An 18,255-nucleotide genomic window follows, 5' to 3' on the forward strand; every position below is an offset into this window, starting at 1 on the left:
ATGACTGATGGAGCAAAACACAAGGGGGCTCATTTTATTCAACATCTTAATTTCACAGTGGGGAACTAGTACGTTTGCACTCAGGCGTAGCCAGGTCCCTGCCGCCGTCATTTGCATGGTAGAGTGCAAATGTGCACGATTCTTAATGGGTATGTCATGCCACAACATGGCATAGCATAAAACAATGGCAGGACGTATTCATGACGCATCATGACCAGCAATAGCTTGTCCTATCAAGTCATTTAGCAAGAAAGGATATATAACATGGCGTGATATGACACAGAATGCCATATCATAACATGCATATCATGAAATGACAAATCCTGCCATTGCATATCCTGAAAAATCAAGACATGGCATAGTGTGACATCTGGCATGACTTCATGAGATTATCAAAGAGTAGAAATAGTGTTTGCTATATTCTGGGCTGCTGTTGGTGGAGGGCACTGGTGTCGATTGTGTTTGTGTGGGCGATACTTCTTTATAATCCAGTGCCCACCCTCTCTTCCACTTTAAACAAAGATTCCTTAATCCAAACTTTGTAAATATGTTAATGCAATATATCGAAAATGTTCTTGTTACGTGACCCGGTGCAGCTGAACCCCTCCTCTGTGCCCCTCTGTGCCCCCCTGTATTCTACCCACTGCTGTTTATCTGGTCTGTTGTATACCTCTGAAAAGCACCCTTTTATGCATCTGTGCTGTTGTATGCCTCTGTAAAGCGCTTCTCTGCGCTAGGCCCGCGCGCAATAAATACCATAATATTAGTAAGAATAATAAGATGAATAATTATCGAGAGCAGTGTGCTTCTTTCTGTTATGTTATTGCTTGTTTGCACTGCTCCCAATGTCCAGCATAGTGCTTTCACAGCACACAAGCTTGCACAACAATGGCATATTTTTGCCCCACCCGCGGTGCCCATACTGCAGTCTGTGGAGGGCTTGGGATTGGACCCACCGAGTTTTGAGAAGATGCAAGCAGGTTTCAGGGTACTGGAACATGTGTGTGACTTTGGATGCTTCATGACGAATTAAGGTGTGCAGCTTAAACTGTGTCTGTGTTTGTAAAGCTCTTTTTTGATTTATATGCCATTTCAAGTGTTAATCTCGTTTTACCGACAATGGTATGTCGGTGCGCGGTGGGCTCGAGACCCCTCTAACGTGCAAGCTATCTAGCTTTGGCCAACCCTTCTCGACCCAAATCTAGACCCCAGAATAGGAATTCAGAGAAGCTTCCAGCCTGGCAGGTGAGAGTTGCAGAACCATGGGTAGACTGCCCAAAGGGTGAGCGTGTAAGGGAAGAGTGCAGGAGAAGTGGAGAGTGGAAGGCAAGAATTCAGACCCACTGATTGCCCAAGTGCTTGGGCTTAGTTTATGTGAGAGAGAGTTTTCAGTGGGAGTCAATCAGTGTATGGTACACAGGCAAACAGCTATTAACAGGAAAAGGAGCATGCAATGGCAACGCCACCAGTTTTCACTATTGTGTAGGCCTGGGATAAGAGAGTGCTTTGACCACACCTTATTACTGCACCATAATATGAAACTGATTCCAAAGTGTTATTCGGTGTCTAGTTAATTGGTTTTATTGTTGGTCCTTTGTGATAACACCTGTTTCAGCATTATAAATGCCTTTCTCAAATCAGGGCATATATTTATGTCTGAAAACATATTGAAAAAAAGCATGTGCACAGTCAATTGGATGACACACAAACAAAAACATTATATTAAAAAAATACAAACATGTCATCGAGAGAAAAAAAAATGTCATTGTATAATTATATCCAATTACAGTTGAGAATAATAGTAAAACAACAATTCCACCAAAGGAAGTGTATGTGTAAAATACCAATTTAAGCAATATGGTATAATGAAAACACACAACATCGCATTTGGAACCCAAAGAAAATCGAAAAGTATATGAAACCAAAATAAAAAGTATTTAAATAAAAAGACAGAGATTTAGGGTGGGGGATCAGGGAGGTAAGTTAGGTATAAAAATGAAATGAGAAAAGATTTGAATCAGAACGTTAGTCAATTGCGGAATTGGTGCGATTGTTCATAAACAGATTGCAACAGGGATTCTTCTTACCCTATGCCGTCAGTCATAACTGCTAAAGTAGCTGAACATTGTTGAATGGTACCGGGTTAAATCCCGTCTGAAAAAGAAGAAGGAGATGGACAAGGGATAGTAAAGATAAATTGTCCTGCATGTGTCCCAGCGTTTTGTTCCTTATGTTTGTCAATACGCATTGAGTCTCTTTGCATAATTTCCCGTGGTCATAATGTGCCCAGAAACATGGCTTAACCAAAATATCAAAGTGATTAAGTAAATTAATAATTGCGGATTGCTGTTCGTTACGTCTAAGTGCGGCAAAACGTTGCATAATGGATATGCTTTTGCCCAATATTCATCTGCGTACAGCTGTTAGTCTTCTATTTACTTTTAATTTGTTCATAACGCCATGTTGTAAGCAAAGGGCAATAAAGCATGCCCGTTTGCTCGTGCGGTCCCGTGTGAAAACACAGATCCTGCTGGGATTGGACTTAGTGGTTGGTGGGCTGCCTAAGTCCCTTAGGCTTACCTGAAAAGAATAATGCTCTCGCGTCCCGTGTTGGTTCGGAAATGGCCATCGGTCCCCTGTTCTCTAATGTGTATTGACATGGCCAAGGAAACCGGGTGGTCCTACCTTTGTTTCCCTGGTCAATGTTTTACTTGTCAGCCATATTTTGGGTAATTCTAATGTAAGTGTTAGGGGAAGCTGTGTATAAGACCAATTTGCATGATACTTCGTGAATTGCTAATTTTACAAGTTTGTGCAGAATGTCGTTCGTCATGCTGCGATTTGTCAGGCAGCGACATGAGACAAATTTGAAAGTGACCAGAATTTGTAAAAAAACCGTAATGGAAGTAAATAAGTCACTTTTGTTTTTTAAAAAAGAGAATACGAGAAATAATGCGATTTTATACTGTGCAAGGTAGTAGTGAGACGTGACCGTCTGTATTTCAGTACGAGTGCTGAATGCCTCACAATATGAATCTAGGTAGGGCTAGGTCGATCAAAATGGCCACCATAACCTGGTGCTGGTATATTGTGGGAATTATAGTCCCAATCTTGTAGGGTGGTCCTAATTGGATCAAGCTACTTGCTTGAAAAGTAACCTGTTTAAGTGTTGCTTGCAGTTTACAAGCACTACAGGCAATGATTTCTTGAAGAATACAAAATACTTACAGATGCACACAGACAGTAATACAAGTGAACTATGAGATACATATGGTTCTGATATTTCCAAGAATCAAGTGCACTACTGTTGTTACAGTATATAGTAGAAACCTGAACATGTTAACAATGTGTCATACTTGTCAATGAGTACTGCTGGCTCCTTGCACAAAAAACACAATTTTTGATGAATCATTATTATAACGTAATAAGAGATGTCTGGTAGGTTCTAGGCCCTCTTGGGGCTAGAGTACTTTTATAACATATCATTAAAAGTATGCCATTTCATTGTCTGTGTTTAAACCTGCTTCCACACTTCTGAAGCAGCAAATGAGTTTTGCCTCTTCTTGGCGGAGAAGTAGTTCTTGATTTCCTCCTCTCTGTCCCAGGGTTACCTTTTTATGGCCAATGAATTTAATTTCTTTTTTGTCTTTTAGCTGGTGTAGGTTCTGCCAATGGTCAGCTATAGGTAGGTTCTTGTCTTGGCTGCCAGTTGCCGAAAGATGTTCTCTGATTCTGGTCCGTAGCTCTCGGATCGTGCTGACAATGTAAATCTGTTTACAAGTGCATATGATTGCATAAATCACATATTTAGTCCGACAGTTTATTTGTTCCTGTATTTTAATTTGGACACCATTTGAGTCTTTGAAGGTGTCTGTGCTGGCTGTCGCATGCTTGCACAAGGAGCAGGTGCCACATCTTCTGAAACCCGGCTTTGGTTCTTGTAGCCAGGTCCTTGTTGTCTCTTTGGTCATTTCTCGTAATAGAGAGGGACTTAACCTCGTTCGAAGTGTTCTAGCTCGTCTGTAGATTATAGATGGGTGGTCGTTGATAAAACCCCATATGTGGGGATCTAGCTTGAGCAAGTAGCAACTTCTTTTTTAAATCTTCTTAATTAAGCGGTTGTTAACACAATGTGTGGTGATGAATCGAACTTTATTGTCATGTTTGGTTTTGTCCTTTTGTGTTAAAGTTTGTAGTCTTGGTGTTTGCTGTGCTTTTGTCCGAGCTGTCTGAATGCATTTGGGCGGGTACCCCCACTACTACCTTGCACAGTATAAAATCGCATTATTTCTCGTATTCTCCTCTTTTTTTTAAAACAAAATTGACTTATGTACTTCCATTACGCATTTTTTTACAAATTCTGGTCACTTCAGAATTTTTCTCATGTCGCTGCCTGACAAATCGCAGCATGACGAACGACATTCTGCACAAACTTGTAAAATGAGCAATTCACGAAGTATAATGCAAATTGGTCTTCTACACAGCTTCCCCTAACACTTACCTTAGAATTACTCAAAATATGGCCGACAAGTAGAACATCGACCATGGAAACAAAGGTAGGGCCACCCGGTTTCCATGGCAATGTCAATACACATTAGAGAACAGGGGACCGACGGCCATTTCCGAAACGACGCGGGACACAATAGCATTATTCTTTTCAGGTAAGCCCTTAGGGGCTTAGCAGCCCACCAACCACTATGTCCAATCCCTGCATGATCTGTGTTTTCACATGGGACCGCACACGCAAACGAGCATGCTTTATTGCCCTTTGCTTATAACGTGGCGTTATGAACAAATTAAAAGTAAATAGAAGACTAACAGCTGTACGTAGATGAATATTGGGCAAAACCATATCCATTAACAACATTTTGCCGCACTTAGACGTCACGAACAGCAATCCGCAATTATTAATCAATCCCAGCAGGATCCCTGTTTTCACACGGGACCGCACGAGCAAACGGGCATGCTTTATTGCCCTTTGCTTATAATGTGGCGTTATGGACAAATTAAAATGGGCAAAACCATATCCATTAATAACGTTTTACCACACTTAGACGTAACGAACAGCAATCCTCAATTATTAATTTACCTAATCACTTTGATATTTTGGTTAAGCCATGTTTCTGGGCACATTATGACATGGGAAATTATGCAAAGAGCCTCAGGAAACTAATGCATATTGACAAACATAAGGAACAAAACGCTGGGACACATGCAGGACAATTTGTCTTTACTATCCCTTGTCCATCTCCTTCTCCTTTTTCAGACGGGATTCAACCCGGTACCATTCAACAATGTTCAGCTACTTTAGCAGTTATGACTGACGGCATAGGGTAAGAAGAATCCCATTTGCAATCTGTTTATGAACAATCGCACCAATTCCGCAATTGACTAACGTTCTGATTAAAATCTTTTCTCATTTCATTTTTATACCTAACTTACCTCCCTGATCCCCCACCCTAAATCTCTGTCTTTTTATTTAAATACTTTTTATTTTGGTTTCATAACTTTTCGATTTTCTTTGGTTTTCAAATGAGATGTTTGTGTGTTTTCATTATACCATATTGCATACATTGGTATTTTACACATACACTTTCTTTGGTGGAATTGTTGTTTTACTGTTATTCTGAACTGTAATTGGATATAATTATACAATGACATTTTTTATTTTTATTTAGTTTTTCTCTCGATGTCATGATTGTTTTTTTTTATTATGATGTTTTTGTTTGTGTGTCATCCAATTGACTGTGCACATGCTTTTGTTCAATATGTTTTCAGACATAAAGATATGCCCTGATATGAGAAAGGCATTTATAATGCCGAAACACGCGTTATCACAAAGGGCCAACAATAAAACCAATTAACTAGACACCGAATAGCACTTTGGAATCAGTTTCATATTATGACGCAGTAATAAGGTGTGGTCAAAGCACTCTCTTTCCACTTTGACAAACATAGTAGGGGAGCTCTTGGTCTCCGTTTTCTTTGACACACCATTTCGACATTGCAATTTGCGATAAAGAGGTTGCGGGGGTCACCCAGTGATATCACTGAAAAGTTCCCTGAACGTTGTTCTAGGCTTGGGATAAGCATTTCCCAGACACTGCCATAATGGCACAGCCTGCGCCCAGCCACATCTAATTAAATGCAGTGTCCTGCAGGGGTGCTGCATATCGCACACACTGTACAACCTATTCACAAGGGCACTATTCAAATACCTCGATGCAATGGGCATCACTTACACCAACTATGCGGACAAAACACAAGTCCTCATCCCTCTCACCGGAGACTACGAAGCCGGCCAAAAAACACCATCTCCATTTACACCACCATCCAAACCTGGATGGCGGAAAACTGGCTTGCCTCAACAGCGAAAAAACAGAGTTACTCATCATCGGATCACCAGCCACAGTCGATAAAATGGGGCCACAATATGACTCCTTCATCATCGACAATTGCAGCATCTCGGTCTCCAAAGCAGTCAAAACCCTTGGAGTTTACCTGGACTTAAACCTCACCATGGACAGACAGGTCAACGCAATCTCTTCAGCAGCAGCCTACCACTCAAAACTCATCACTGCTGCAAGGCCCTTCCTCTCACAGGAAAACTCCCTCACCATCGCAAGAGCCATCATCGGCTCCCGCCTAGACTACTGCAATGCACTCCAACTAGGCACTTCAGCCAAAAACATTAAAAAGCTTCAAACAGTGCAGAACAATGCCCTCAGAGCAGCCACAGGAATCTCGAAAAGAGACCACATCTCAGCCACCAGAAAATCTGTCCACTGGCTTCCGGTCAAGGAACGGATCCTTTTCAAATCACTGGCACTCACTCACAAATGTCGACATGACACAGCACCACGCTACCTTGCTCAGAGATTCTCTGGTCCACCCTCTAACAGACCAACTAGGTCGAGCCACACTAACCGCCTAGCAATTCCAAAAAGCATCAGAACCATAGCAGGGGGCGCTAGCTTCCCAGTCCTCGCCGCCACCAACTGGAACCTATTACCTGCCAAGATCAGAGGCATCGAATCCCACCTGGGCTTCAGGAAAGCAATAAAAACTATGCTGTTTGTATAAACCCCACCTGGGCCCTATCAACTGTATAACCTCTGTAAAGGCAAACGTCCTTTTTTTCCAGGCTAGGGGTAGAAACGATCTCGCTGTAACACCCTCGATCTACCCCTCCCTGCGCTGCAACTAAGTCATTTTCAAGCAACAGCGCCCCGATGCCTCTCGGCTGTGTGGCGCTTTACAAATGTAAAAATAAATAAATAAATCAATAAATGGTGCTTTCTGGCCAGAAGATGGCAACAGCTCGCACATATTGTTAGGACCTGGACATATTATGGATGTGCTTGGCAAATGCCTGCTTAATGAATGTCCTGGAGGCACAACTACTGGCTATGCTAATTGATGTTTTTAGCTGGAGTTCAGTGTGAGGATAAAATGCAAGAGCACACATACTGCTGGTAAATCAAATGAATGAAGGCACACTTGCTAAAGACATTATTTACAGCAATTGTATCAGGAAATAACTCTGTGACTCTGCGCCAATTTGTTTTAGTAAGTTTTGTGGGTTTTTTATTGGGTCAAAATTAAATCAAACCGCCCTTTATGACACGTGTTTCGGCTCAATAGAGCCTTTCTCAAATCTGGGCTACTCTGATATGCTCTTAATATATCAATCACATGATTTGTAATTAAATATTTAGTTCAAGATTCAAATAAGTCAAAGATTACAACAAAGTTTTTGTATGATCAGAACATTCTCCAATAAGAGACCCCCCCCCAATATTATTTTATATTCCAATTTTTAGACAGAGATTAAGGATGGGTAGCAGGGAGGATTGCATAGGTCATAACACAAAAAACATTTGTGCAAGTAAATTATACAAAGCATGAGGAAGAGAAAAAGTAGGTAAACGGTAAACAAGGAATGAAACAATCAGAAAAAAGAAGAATTTGATTCCGTCGAATATACAAAAAGAAACAAATAAATAAATAAAATGGAGAGAGAGAAAAATAGAAGGTTATTAACAATGATTGCAAAATATTAGAATTAACTCCATTATATTCTCGACCACATAGTGACTTACCCAAAGATTCATAATATATCCACTGATTGTGTTGCTCTGGTTTGTCTTATACTGGGCTCAATCCCATACTCCTTTTCTGCCAATTACATATAGTAAAATATATTTAAGCCCCTTCTTTCCAATGCAGAAAAATAAAATATTTATTGTTTATTTAAGCTGCCTTGTGTATCTGAGATATTGACTATGGTCACTCATATGTTAGTCTCGTTTATAGACGTATATTCACAACCTTCACAATTGCCTGAGTATTATCCCGAATTATTATGTACGCATTGTTCCTATATGCCGTGTTTATTAGTAATGAAAAGAAATATATCAAAGCAAACAATCGTGTACATCCACAGTTCACTATTCCACATTGTCAACGTGACACTCCCTAGGTTATGTGTGACTAGTGACGATTTAAACATATTTGTGTTCCTGATCTCTTTTGCCAAAACAATCTAATTCACTGTAGATAGCATTCATTCCTTTCATGTAGGTATGTAATTAATAGCTGGAAACGCCGTCGTCATCCTGGAATCCCTTTTCACTGGGATTTCCATGACGACGCGGCGTGCCCACCCATCATTTTTATTTGCCTCGCAATCTGAGCATAATGCTAAGAACCATACGCTCGTTTTTGACGAGCTTAAAACTCACATAATTATGTACGATTAATAATAGCTTTGCAGTTCAATATTCCTGATATCATTTTACCAAAAATCACAGTCGCATTGACTGTAGACAGTGTTTGCTTATGTTCTGACCGCTAATTCACTCGCGTTGGCATTGCTGGGAACGCCGTCACCATCTTGGAATCCCTTTTTATGGTGGTTTCCACGACGACGCGGCGCCCTTCCCTCCCTTTTGTTTTCTCTATGGTCTAAGCATAATACTACTGACTATGCCCTATCCTTATCATGATCATAATCTTGAACTGAATACAATCCAAGTAACAAAAGTTATTATGTATTTATAACGTTTATTAGAAATGAATTGTTAAGTGTCCCACGTAAATATGTGACGTTAATGGGAACGTAATCGCCATGCTGGAATAACTGTTGTATGGAGGTTTCCATGACCACGAAGCATCCTCTCCCCCTTCCTATTTACTTTCTGTTCTAAAGGAAATTTCAGTGCTGAAGTGATTCCATATTAGTATTAAGTAAATGTATTCTTGAGCTAGGTGCGTGCATATTGCAAAAAATAATATATGTATATGTGCATATTATGAATTGGTCATTGGGTATCCCGCATTATTGTGCATACATGAGTACTGTGTGCCGCGAGGTGTATTCGCGATCTCACCTGCAATCCTACCATAACTTTTGGACTGATGCTGAATAAGTCAGTCTAGGTCTGGTGTTCAAAAATATACTTCCCTTTCCACCACTCTATTCAATATGTTTTTAAATGATTGTCTTTCGTGACGTCATAGTCATATCAGCAGATATACGATCATTAGTGCAGTCATTGTTGAATGATTCATGTACGCTACCAAAGTTATTAACTTCCTGATTAACCTTCTACATTAATCATTTCCATCATTTCCACATCAACATTTGTTAAATCTGATCTATCGCCTATGTCTCTAAATTCTTATTCCACACTCATAGAAACAACGCCATTTCAGTATCTTTGTTTAGGCCTGTTGCTGTAGAATCAAAATGACAAATGAGTCTGGCTGCAGCTTGTCGTAAAGCTCTTAGCCTATCCCCGCCTCTTTTGGACAAGGTAACTTGGTGTAGTCCAACAAATTTTATCAGTTTTTTATCGTCCATTTGGTGTGAGTCACGGAGTTATTTCCTGATACAATGCAACTTTAACGGCATAGGCTTTATACCATCAACTCCGAGGAATTGCGACATTATGAGGAAATTATAGTATTTGATTTTCAGAATTAAGACTTGTAACAACAAAAAGGAATATTAAGGAGTCGCCCACTAGACCAGCTGTTAATAGTAAAAGCCAAATACTTACTTTATACATTCTTTACAGCAAGAGTTGATTGCTTAGAAATAATATTGAAATCTCCTTAAAAGGACAGAGCTATTTCAAAGAGATCCCATGAATGTTTGTTTTAGGCAGGAAGGGCTGGGGGAGTCGATGGGAATGTTCTTAGGGACTAACATGACCAAGGGAAGTGAAGTAACGGGGCAATAAATGAGGGAGAATGATATATATATATATATTTATTCTTGTATAATTTTCAGTAACAATAACTGTTTTACTAAGATAGAGGTAAATATAAGGGGACATGAACTAGGAGCGTCTTCTCTCTTCTTCTTCCTTCCAACCGTCTCCTTTCTCTCCCGTATTCCAAACTGCAACCTTTCCTTCTACAGCCTGGCTCCTGCATCTCGTGCTATTGCACATTGTCCTCTCACATGTTGTATACAGTGTAATAAAGACACTGCACATCCCCCTTCCTTATAGAACACTAATAAATCACACTAGTTCATATAGTCCAAAAGATATCTTGGTCGTCTGTAATTTCTTCCAGCTCTGGATTTCCTCCTGGATTCTTCCGAATGGATATCTGAACAATTTGCCAAGGAAGTACAACCAGAAAACTTGGCCGTACCCTGTCTTCTACCATCTTTACTCCATTCACCACCACTGTGTCTGATTTCTTCTCCATACTCATCACCTCTCTTCTTCCTCACTCCTATCATTTCACAGGTAGTGCTTTCCCAGCATTCATCTCCCAGGACCATCAGTCTCTTGTTATTCCATACCCTGCCATGATTGGTTTTTACAGCGTGCGAGTACACCTCCACCACTCTGACCAGTTTTGACCAGTGACATCTATTTTGTTTCAAAGATGAAGGGGAAAGCTCGACATACGTCAGCGACAGACTAAACGCTGGGTTGCACAGTTTGTAAACGCTGGTAGCGTGAAATCGGGAAGCTGTTTGTAGCAGGCACAAGCGAACGAGAAATGGGGCGAACGGCAGGGGTAACGCTCCTACCTCTTTCATGACCGGAGATCCCTCTCAACGGCCTTAATGGATTCGGTGACCCTCGTCGCCATTGAAGTAACGGGGCAATAAATGAGGGAGAATGATATATATATATATATATATATATATATATATATATATATATATATATATATATATATATATATATATATTCTTGTATAATTTTCAGTAACAATAACTGTTTCACTAAGATAGAGGTAAATATAAGGGGACATGAACTGGGAGCGTCTTCTCTCTTCTTCTTCCAACCGTCTCCTTTCTCTCCCGTATTCCATCTGCAACCTTTCCTTCTACAGCCTCGCTCCTGCATCTCGTGCTATTGCACATTGTCCTCTCGCACGTTGTATATGTTGTATACAGTGTAATGAAGACACTAAAGGCAGTCAATGGGAGGATGAAAAGACAGACAACACCCACAGGCTGGGTGCCCCTTCTTACGCCCTATCACTCTTCTACCTTTACATTGCATTGGCTTGAAGGCGGGGCTTAAAGTGCCACCCAACAGCCAAAACTAAAAACAAGGCATAGATGCAAAACGTATGCATGCATGTTTGCGTGAAGCCTTAGATGAGCGCATTCATTACCAGCAAGAATAAGCAACACAGTTACGGCTACAAATCTTGTAGGAATCCGATAATTTTAATTGGAAAACTGTCTGGTCCCTTTCATTGATGCAAAGGGAGACCCAAAGCGCCTTGAAAGCAATTCTGGCAGAGAGGAGCAGGGGTGATGTGATCCGAAACTCACCTGCGTAGAAGCTACTGCACTTTTGGCGCTCTGTAGCCTTATTTATTTATTTACATATTGCATCTGTTACACGCCCAAACCCGGAGGTATCACACCGTTGGTTACTTGGAAGCTTAGCTGGTTACAAGCCTTGATATCAGAATGCTGAGAGACCGCCCAAGTGGAGACTGTTGGAGACCAACTCCGTTGGTGACGGTGCGCAATATAAACACCTTTGACAATAACTGTTGCATAGTCTAATCTGGAAAGGATGAGTGCATTGAGGGCGGAGCGCCTTTGAGTGAACACTAGGAAAGGAAAGGCTTGTCTGGTGGCCACAGGTATCTGCAGGCCCGGGGACTCGTGGGGGTCCACGACTATCCCTAGGGACGAGGGAGAGTACTGCGCTGTGGGGGTCTGCCAGGAAGAGGTGCTGCCAGGAAGGCTTGCACGTGGTCCTTAAAATGGTTTAATAAGCGGAAGTCAGTGGACTGTGAGGTGTGCAGCGCTCGGATGAAGCATCCACCAGCGCTGCATGAAGAAAATAAATCTATATTTACAAGTGTGTCTCTAGTAACTGGCACACAGAAATAAAACAACCAAAGAGTGCTGACAGTGCACCTTTTTTAAATGCATTAAAAAAAATAGACCTGGTTGTGGGCTCGCCGTGCAACCAGGACACCAGTGGGTGATACCGCAGCTGTTCCGGTAAAAAAGGTATGCACAGAAGGGTCAGGAACGACCCTTCTGTGCATTGCATGCACATAGGTCCACACAGGCACTGGGGGACGCTTTAATTTCCCATGCATTTCGTAGGGCTTTGCATTTATGAATTGTGATGTGTTTTAAAGGCATTGAAAAGTGCCATCCCACCCCGTTGTGCGAATCCACACCGTGGAGGAAAAAGGACATTCAAATGTGCCCATTCAGATGCCTACTGTGGACTGGGTGCCACTTTTCTTGGCATGCGCTGGCATAGCCCTTCTTTTGTGCCGCAAACGTATATGAGAATCGGGCGCAACGTGTGCAGAGACTGCATGCAGAGCGTTGGGTGTTCCCTGCTCCTTAATCCCGGGTGAAACTCCGCCTCCAAAGAGCGCCTTAGAAGTGCTTCACGGTGAACAGATGGTCAGGGGCAATGCTTTATTTATTCTGGCACACCTAGAACTCGGATCAGTCCTAGCCAGCATAGTCAATGAAGGGGCAGTATGAGAATTCTAGTGCTAAACATCTGGAGAGCCACAGGTTGCAGACCGTTGCCTTACTTGCTCAGAAAATGCATGCAAGATATCAAACGCTCGCGCGCCTGTGGCCATCGCAGGTGAAAGGTAGAATATCTGTATTGATGGTAAGGGCTAATACAAGCCTTTTGGATTACACAACATTACAGTTACAGTACAAACCACATAATAAAACAGCCTTAACACAGCCTTAAAACTTGTCTTACTGACAGAAGGAAGTGCATTACTTGTAAGACACACTAATTCATTCAGACAAAACATGACATATGTTATGACACAAAAAGATACAATTCAAACACTCATGCAGTTATGCCAGCCTAGGTTTATCTATGGTGGAAATGTGAAATGCCGCAGCTACAACCATCAAAGGTTCCGCAAAAAAGAGCATGGACCAGAACTGGTCAGATTGGAACCCACACACTTTGCCGTGAATCGATCATATCCCTTTCCATACAACATTTTTATTCCAGAATGCCCCGTCAAAATATGCCTACTGGACTCGACCTCAACCCCAAATACGCAACACAATGTCACTTCACTGGGTTCCTTAATCGAAGCCCCTGTCACCTCATGTACCAGCAACACATTCAGCCTTAAGTTCAGCACAAAGTGTCGTAGAGGTAGACTGCAATGTTTCTTGAGATAGCTTTGGGGCATGCGCCAAGGAAAACCCTGCTTAATGAACTCAGAATGTCTTCTGCGCAGAGTCAATATATCAATGGTCATGATCCGGTCCCACAGCAGTGATCGCTTCCTCAATTCAAACAGAAATACACCTGGTTGGGCCCTATCCTCGAACTGAAGACCAATGGCATTTAGATGTTACGATACAGCATTCATCAAACTTCGATTGGCTGCATTGCCGGATCTAAACTTTCGTTGCACCCCCAATACCAGCAAAAAGGAATTAGAGGCTGCACCAGACTCTCCTTCCAGAATCTTCATGGCTAATCCCGTGCACCTCATTTTCCAAAGCGTGGCAAGCAAAGCCAGACCCAGCTCCATTCTTAAGGCTTCAACTGAGACCGTTTTGGGAACCCTCAAAATCGACCTCAGGAGTTTCCCCTCCATTTTATTCCGCCATTTGGTGCTGACTCCCATCGTGGCTTCAATACCATACCACAGAGATGGAAGAGCAGGTTTGGTATAGACTTCCAGGAGACCTTCTATAGACTTGCCTCCACTAGCTTTTATGAAGTTCCTCAACACCTGCCAAATGTGCATAAGCTTAGTAGTCACCGGGTCCCCAACAAGAGTCGAAAATGGACTTCTGGGGCATGGACATCCCACATAGTACCATAATACCAGCTAGCCAGCAATTGTAACTCCTGGGCTTTTTCCCCTTGCGCTGTACTTGCAATATCTTGGTCTTTTGCAGATGAATTACCATGCTGTTATCTTTTGTATGCTGCGCAACAGCATTCAAAGAGTGTGGTACTCCCCGGGGTGTACGGTCGAGCATTACGATATCATCCGCGTAACCTGTCTAAGAGGCAGATGATTACTGCATTGAGGCAGAGACCTCCCCATGTCCTCAACGGTATTAGCCGTGTGGGCCCTGCAGTTGGCCTTGGCGGACGTATGTAATGGAACTGGCGGGGCGCTGTACATCTGGTTTGTTGATTATTCCGCGGCCTTTGACTCAGTAGATCGAGAACGCCTCTGGAATAGACTTGCCGCTTAGCGGATTGAACCACAGCTGCTGAAACTCATGCGTCGTCTGTATACTGATACATTTGTATCAGTACGAGTTTCTCAGGAGGGTGCCAGAACCTCACCAGTCGACCCTAATAGAGGGTTGAAGCAGGGGTGCGTTTTGGCACACCTGTTATTCAACCTGTATGTGGTGGACACGTGTTGGCTGTTCTGTTCCTTCACAAATGCACCACTGTTTCTATGAATTTAATTGTAACCTGTCGCAAGGACAGGCCTGACACTGACGCATTGCTACTTGTGTATACTAAATGTGCCGTCACATTGCCGACTAATAAAACACAGGCGGGAACCCCTTGACAAACACTCCAAGCGCAATGTTGCTTTGGGTCCCTCTTTTCCCCAAGTTAACTTCCCGGGGCACGCAGGGTGAGGCCCCAAACCAAGGCACGTGCAGCACACTCTGATGAACCCCTCATCAATATATTTGATATACGCCGAGCGCAGGTGATTATGCGGTTCATCACCCACTCACCTTGTTCCCTAGCATAATTCCCATACGTTATAAGACATTTTATGCTAATAGCCCACGATGCCCCCAGGCTGCTTTGCGTGTTAAAACTTTGAATCAATCAATCAATCAACCAATAAATAAATAAATAAACAAACACATAAATAAATAAACAAACAAACAAATAAATAAATAAATAAATAAATAAATGCTTTCGGTGCCCGGCCTCTTTACAAACTCTCCTTTCAGCCTTTCATGTGTTTATAGCTTCCTCTTGCTTGATTTCCAACCCGAAAGGGTGCCCCAGTCCCCATTGGAATGAAGAGGACGAGAGAAAGTGATGTACATGTCTGAATGCAGGTTTGGACTCTGTGAATAGGGACTTGTGGTGGGAGTCACTGAGGATGGAAAGCCTGGGAGAAGGGTGTATGGACGTTCTCAGGGCACATCATGGTGGTCATAGGACAATAGCCAGATGCAGCCTGAATTGAGAAGCAACAGGGCCATTTCTTTAGGGGTGGGTGTCAGGCAGGCGGGTGGGCTGGCCCCCACCCAGAGTAGCCCGCTTGAGAAGGATTTAGAGGAGATTCTGGTCAGTCAGGAAGTAGAAGTGCCACGTTGGGAGGCCAGGATGTTCCTCTCTGGCTATTTGCAGAAGGCGCAGTGCTGGGGAAATAGCCAGGATGAAACTACCACCAGACCTCCGTTATTACAGCATTGGCAAGAAGTTGACGGTCTCCAAGAGGAGTTTTGGTCTGAATGGGAGATGTTTCCAGGTATTAGCTCATTCTTACTACCTGGGCGCCACTTTGATAATAAAACAGTTTGGGGGTCGCAGTTCGACAGGAGTGGGAATAAAATGGGTCAATCTGTAAGCGGGACTCTGAGGTTTAGTAGGGCGTTTTGGGGGAGGACCCTGCACAGGAACTTTAAATCTATCATTGGAAGTGTGCCCCTGTCTTTATGCATGGTGCTGGAGTCTGGGTCTATGCCCCGTGTGCTGTGGTAAGGGAACTCCAACTGGACCCCTGAAGCTAGGCACTAAGGTGTGTCCTATTACTGATCGTATCCTCTTACCATTTGCATATAATATTAGGCCATGGGATCATGGTATCAGGTAAAAATGTGCTCATACATAATGTTGCCAGGAAAAGCCATTGGCAAAATTATATATGGTGACATTATGTATGGGGAATGGTTGCGGGGATGTCCCCTGCTCCCCTTGTAAAAATCAGGGGTTGCGAGGGTGTCCCCACATGTTCAGTGGAATAATGTCTCCGCAAGAAACTGCGACATTTTCGTCAGGGGACATTTTTGCGGGGACATTATTACATGGTAATGGCCCAAAATGTCCCTCTCACAATTACGACGGCCGATGATGGCTTTTTATTTTTTTTAGACCCCCCGCATATGCATGTGGTGTAAGGGGAGGGTTTAAAAAAACAATATAACAAAAAAAAGTCGCAATTTTTTGCCCGTCGTAATAAAAGGGTTTGCAATAATCACACAGATCCTATTACATGGAACTGGGATAACCTGGAGGTTGTTGTATAGACAAATTGAAAGGCATTTTAGGTTCGGACGCTTGTGTGAAGATCCTGTCGCTGGCCTGGATGAAGAAAACTTTGTATGTGTATGGATTGGGCTTTGGAACTCTCCAGCTGTGATTACTAGATACTCCCATTGGGAAGTGAGGGAAGTGAGGGAGAGTTTTTGGGATGCGAGAAGGGAGGAATTGCTTAGAAAATCCTGGCAAATGTCCCATGCCGTTCTGGTATTTGAAGCATAAGGGTATATGGTGTACAAGGGATTATGGGGCCTCAAGGAGGCCTGGAAGCTATTTGAAATTGGTGTGCCCCCCACTGGGCTACCTAACCGCTAAGTGGGGCAAAGGACTACGCCTGGACTCTGTGAGTTTGATGACAAGACTGTTGATTCTGTTTCACACCTTGCACTTAAGACTGCATTTTCGTAGATGGAGACTGAAGGTGTTCCTTCCGCCTTTAGGTCAAACAATATGAAACTATGTGTAAGGAGGCCACAGAATACTCTGCATCCACTGAAGATGCCAGGGGGGCAGAATCAGATGCCCGCTATCTGACTGCCACCTGGCACAAAAGACAAAAGGCCCTTCCTCCCTAGATTTGAGGACCCTGCTAAAACAGAGATAGGGAGGACTAGGAGACAGTGGTATGGGGCTGTTTTATGTCATTTGTAATTTCTATTGCCCATGGCTTATTATGCTTATGTGTTATTTTCGTGCGTGTAGTGATGTTGTGGAAACAGGAATGTCCCCTGGGTGGGTATGCGCACGACAAAAAGGAGGTACGTTAAGTGCGCATGGCAAGCAAGGATGGCTGCAGCCGTGTGGTCAGTAAGGCGATTTCCCTCTATCGCCTATATGATAAGCAAATCAATGAAAATTCTAATCACACAGACTGCGCTCTATCGTCCTTTCATCTTTATAACTTTCTGAAAAAAATCATAATAAGTTGTCTAAAAATAATTCAGACAGGAGTCAAGGTAAGTGTATAAATACTTGTTGTGGTATTATTTGATTCAACTAAGTACTCTGCTAATTCCTGTATAAAGATTCATACATGTGTACAACATTCACATTTTGGTCAGGATAAAGTGCACAGTAATATGCCAGTGTAAAGTAACACAACAACCTGCCGTATTATTTCATTCAACTTGGTACTATACTGATTCCTGTATTGAAATTCATACAGGTGTACAACGTTCACATTTGGTCAGGATAAAGTGCACAGTAATATGCCAGTGTAGGATAACACAACGACCTGCCCAAGATAAAGTGCACAATAATGTGCCAGTGTAGGTTTGCACAACGACCTGCCAACACGTGTTTCGACCCAAACAAAGGTCGTCTTCAGGGCGTAGAACCAAGTGACATAAACACTAATTTATATAACCAAGAGTTATTATTTGCTTAGTGAAGGCCAAGTAAACGTTTGTTGCTTTTTCCTATGACGCTATGAAATTGTAGTTTTTCTGGTTGCACGAAGTGCTGTACGTCTATTTTCTTAGGCGCTCAG

At 42.5% G+C, this 18,255-nt stretch overlaps 1 long non-coding RNA gene across 1 annotated transcript; it reads right to left on the reverse strand.

The window, feature by feature from the left end:
• Positions 1–1,555: 1,555 nt before the first annotated feature.
• LOC138473827 (uncharacterized) lies at positions 1,556–2,672 on the reverse strand. The gene is made up of 3 exons (XR_011268940.1): positions 2,581–2,672; positions 2,088–2,154; positions 1,556–1,656 (listed from the first exon to the last, which is right to left on the reverse strand). It is a non-coding gene; the product is annotated as an uncharacterized lncRNA (long non-coding RNA).
• Between the last annotated feature and the right edge of the window lie 15,583 nt (positions 2,673–18,255).

The sequence above is a fragment of the Ambystoma mexicanum genome, chromosome 8, assembly GCF_040938575.1.
Source record: "Ambystoma mexicanum isolate Mex_15411 chromosome 8, UKY_AmexF1_1, whole genome shotgun sequence".
Classification (NCBI taxonomy): Eukaryota; Metazoa; Chordata; class Amphibia; order Caudata; family Ambystomatidae; genus Ambystoma; species Ambystoma mexicanum.